We start from the raw sequence: 4,823 nt of genomic DNA on the forward strand, positions 1-4,823 counted from the left end.
TTGTTGCCATGGTCAAAGCTGAGGCAGAGAGCTGGAGAAAAGACAAAATGCCTGTGACTCAAATAAAGAACAAAGCTACACTCCAATAACTTTTGAGGCTGAGGGCTTGTTTACACAGAGATGGGGTTGGCCTTTTTCTAGCTTTACATGGCCATCACTTGACCCTGAGCAGCGAGATGGGCCTGGCTGCCTAACATCCTGCCATTTTCTCATAGCTGGATACCCCACCCACATTGGGAAGGAATTGAGATGTAGGAGTTTCTGTCCCATCCAAAACCAGGGTTCAAGTTTTTGTAGTCAGGTATCTTCCTCACTGTTCTCTGATCTTTTTTGCATGAACGGTGACATCTGTTTGTATGACCAATGAATTCAAATAACTTATCAGTACAAAACAATCAGTAAAATTTATTCATTTATTTGTATTTCTCATTTATTCATTTACTCAAAAAATATTGAGTGAACATCTGTCAGGCCTGTTGTTGGTGGCTAGGTTCACAAGGGGAGGCAGGCAGGAAGGTTCCCACCACAGAGAGCCTGCATTTCACATTCTGCAGGGCAGACAGACAGCACCAAGTAGATCCACCCTTATTGCATTTCATTTGTGTCAGGTACAGGAGCAAAAGGTATTTCAGGAATGCTTTGTGTAGAAGGAGTCTGTTCTGATCTGGGGCTCACGGGGAAGACTTCCTAGAGAAAAGAAAGGTTAAGCTGAAGGGGCAGAGAGGAAATGCGTGGCGAGAAATGAAAAATAGCCCAGCATGGCCAGAGCTTAGTCTAGCTCTTTGAGACATGAAAGCTGAGGCATCCAATAATGATAATGATAATGATAATATTAGCAAATTCTTATTGTTATAGGCTGAATCTTGCCCCACCTTCCCCTCCCCGCCATCCAATCCATATGTTTAAGCCCTATCCTCCAGTATCTCAGAATGCAACTGTACTTGGAGGTAGGTTTTTAAAAAAGTAGTTAAGTAAAATGAGATCACTAGGTAGGCACTAATCTAATATCACTGGTGTCCTTATAAAAAAAAAAGAATATCAGGACACAGATATGCACAGAGGAAAGATACCGGGAGAAGATGGCCATTTGCAAGCCAAGAAAAGAGACCATGAAAGGAACCAACCTTGACAATGCTTGAACTTCTAAGCTCCAGAAGTGTGAGGAAATAAATGTCTATTGTTTAAGCTGCCCAGTCTTGGTATTTTGTTACACTGGCCTTAGCTGACTAATACACTTACTAAGTGCCAGGTATTGGTCTAAGTCCTTTATCCATATGACCTTATTTTTTCATGCCAACTCCAAGAAGCAGATGCCACCACTCTCCCCATTGTGCTGATGAAGACATCAAGGAACAGGGGTAAGAACAGAAATCATTTATACCCACAGCTTACTGTGGGTATTACTGTGACTACTGTGGGACATTCAGCACTGATATGACTTTACTACTACAGGACATGCTTGCTCAGGAAGACGAAGTTGCAAATAATTTTCTGGTTTGTTTTAGAAACTTCCTGAAAATCCATTTATCTGGGCAATAGACTACCCAACTTTCCCTCAAAAGTGTAAATAAATAGCCCCATCTAAAAATATATTGGACGCACTAAATGACTATTTATACTCCAAGGACTTGTTTCAAGGAGGGCCCCCTCCTTGCTGTATCCACCAATCTTATTAGTATTATGAATTTTGCTCCATGCCATTGAGGGCCCTGCATTGAAATATCTATGTTCAGAACCAGCCCACCCAAACCTTATAAATATCCCACTTTTGCCTTTCCCCTCTGACACTACTCTAGAAGCCTGTGGCTTCCCTCAGTGCAGGGAGCAACAAATCTGACTTTGCTTGATCAACAGGGTACTTTGGCTGTCTCTTTGGGGAGTTGGCAGTCAGCAGTAACTTGTCTGGGATCACACAGCTAGTGAGTGATGGAACCAGGATGGGACCCTCCTAACCTGGCTACAGCGTCTGTGCCTGCAACTTCAGTTCCTGAGAGTCAATCAGAGGAAGCTCACAGTCCCCAAGTCCATTAATATCTGCCCAACCCTTCCTGGGTGAGCAGTTAGCTTCTTGGAGACAGCCATCCCATTGTTAGGGAGCCAGTGGGGGAGGCTTAGTGGTATAGAAGAAATGAGGACTCTAGGTTGACACAGACCCAGCTCATTCATTGACCAGCTGTGTGACTTTGAGCAGGTGACCCAACCTTGCTGAACTTTCAATTTCCCATCCTCAAAATGGGGATAATGGGCCACAGCTCACATGGTCATGGTAAAGATCGAAAGGGGTAATGTTGATCAGGTGTTTGGCACATGATAATCTTCCAATAAATCATATATTCAATACTTATACGATACTTGCTTTTTAGTTTGCTTTCTCTCTCTCCCACCATTTAACTTGCTGCTTCAACAAGCATAGACTGGTTTTCACAAGTTAGAAATTCTAGAACTTTAAGCAAACCCTTCTTCCCAGAGTCATTTCATCCCTTTAACCTTTGTCCTCAAGTCAGTGGAGTTAAAGTAACTCCAGAAACATACCTAGGGCCATTTCAGGCTTGAGGTTCTTTGTTTCTATAGTTTGTAGTTGGAAACAGACACTCCATCACTTCTGGAGAGGCTCATTTCTCAGTGAAAAGAGCACCAGACAAGAAGCCAGAGGTCTCCTGTTTGTTACCAATCATCTATGTGCTGACCTCTTCACATCAATTTTATTAGGAAATTTGAGAACAGACTCAGCTTGCTCTTGGAGAGGCCCTCCTATCACTTCTACACCCTATGCCCTGCCTCACATACAGAGGTCTTATTCTCTTTGCTCAGCTAGAGGGAAATTTGATATATCACATTGAAGCCAAGAGGTTCCAGAAAGAAGGCAGAGCTGGGATGTTGAAAGGAGGGAGGGAATGATGCAGTTTCTCACATAAAATATGGTTGTGAGGACATCAGTGATGTAAACTAGGTGGACAATGTGCAGGACACTGGGTCTGCAGCCAGCAACAGGGAGAGGAGGCAGTGACTGATCTCTGATCTCAGAGAGTGGCCTGGATAGCTCACTTTCATTGACAGGAGACATTATGTATTTGCAGAGTATGGGCTCAGTCTCCAGGAGTGTCAGGTGGTTGCCACCTCAGCCTGGGCATTTTGATAAAAGTGGTGCTTCTATTCTTCACCCCCAAACTACAAACAAAAATGAAAGCCTTCTGAATTTCCCAAGTCAGGGAAAAATACAGATCCTTAACTGAAAATGGATATGTGGATATGCCTCTTTATCTACTTACAGTTCTCTTTCTTCAAGGAGATGGGATCTTAGTCAAATAGTTTCCATCAATTAACACCATAGAATGTTAATAGCAGGGCTCTGGTGGGAGGTATTGCTGATGACAGGGAGGGCAGGGTAGAGTGTAGCACTGCTGGGAGGTTGGGGCTCTTGTCCATGCTGTTTCAGACTGACCAGTCAGGCTCAGAAATACTTATGACCACTAGATTCTGAAAAAGGGCCATGTACCAAGGCTCCCCTAATCATCAACAAGAACATCAGTAGCCTCTTCCCAGTGGACAAGGGAAAGGTGGCCCTGGAGCCCTGCCAGTGGAATCGCTCAGAAACCTGTGGATTCTGGGGACATGTGAGCACACACTCTGTACCTCCACCCCTCTAATGGAGTGGCAGTACTGTCTTATCTTTCCTCCATCATTGTATGAGATCTACTTGCTCCATATTCCCACTAGCACCTGGTGTTCTCAGTGTTAGAGTGCAGCGTATGCTCTGATAGGTGTGTGCTGGTATCTCATTGGGGCTTTCATTGGCATTTTCCTACTGCCTAATGATGATGAATATCTTTTCATATGCAAAAGACTGAAATATCTGTTCAGTCTTTTGGACATTTTTAAATTGGATTGTTTGACCTTTACTGCTGAGTTTTGAGAACTGTTTGTTTATTCTAGATACTAGTCCTTTGTCAGATATGCAGTTTTCACATCTTTACTCCCAGTTTCAAGCCAGTCTTTTTATTCTTTTAACAGAGTCTTTCCTAGGGCAAAAATTTTTATTTCGATAAAGTTAAATTTATCAATTTTTCCTTTCATGAACTGTGCTTTTGGTATCATCTAAGGATTCTTTGCCTAGTCCTAAATTCTGCAGATTTCTCTTTTATGGTTTATACTAAAAGTTTTATAGTTTATGTTTTACCTTTAACCCCATGATCCATTTTGTTATTTTTTTTATGTATGAAATATAAGTCCAGGCTCATATTTGCCTGTGAATGACTCAGTGCTCCAGAAACTTTGTTGTAAAAGCATCTTAAACATTTAGAATGGGTAACATCACCTGTATGTGGAGGTGCTGGGTGTAGAGGTACTGTTGAGGCTCCAACAGGCCTTAAAGCCTCTGCTCACCGAGGATCACACAGTTGTTGGTGCTGTGGACCCCAGTGGCCTGAGGTGATGAATCGCCATGCCCCTCCCCACCTGGTCCCACCACATACCCTTGAATTTGGAATCTTTGAACATTAGACTTGGGTCACTGCAACTTAGCCCTACTCACAGGTGAAGGTCTTTCTTCACCAAAGTCTGTCAATAAATCTGGAATAGATGACATCTTATTCAAATGAGAAGACATGTACACACAGCTATAGAGATCATGAAAAATCAGAAAACATGACACTACCATAGGAACAAAATAAACTTCTAGTAACTAACCCCAAGAAATGAAGATCCATGAGTTACCTGACAATTCAAATTAATTGTTCTAAAGATGATCAGAAAGATACAAGAGAATGCAGATAAACACTTTAGTAAAACTGGGGAAATAATATCAGAAAAAACAATAACAGAAT

This window comes from Pteropus vampyrus, unplaced genomic scaffold (assembly GCF_000151845.1).
Source record: "Pteropus vampyrus isolate Shadow unplaced genomic scaffold, Pvam_2.0 Scaffold87, whole genome shotgun sequence".
Taxonomy (NCBI): Eukaryota; Metazoa; Chordata; class Mammalia; order Chiroptera; family Pteropodidae; genus Pteropus; species Pteropus vampyrus.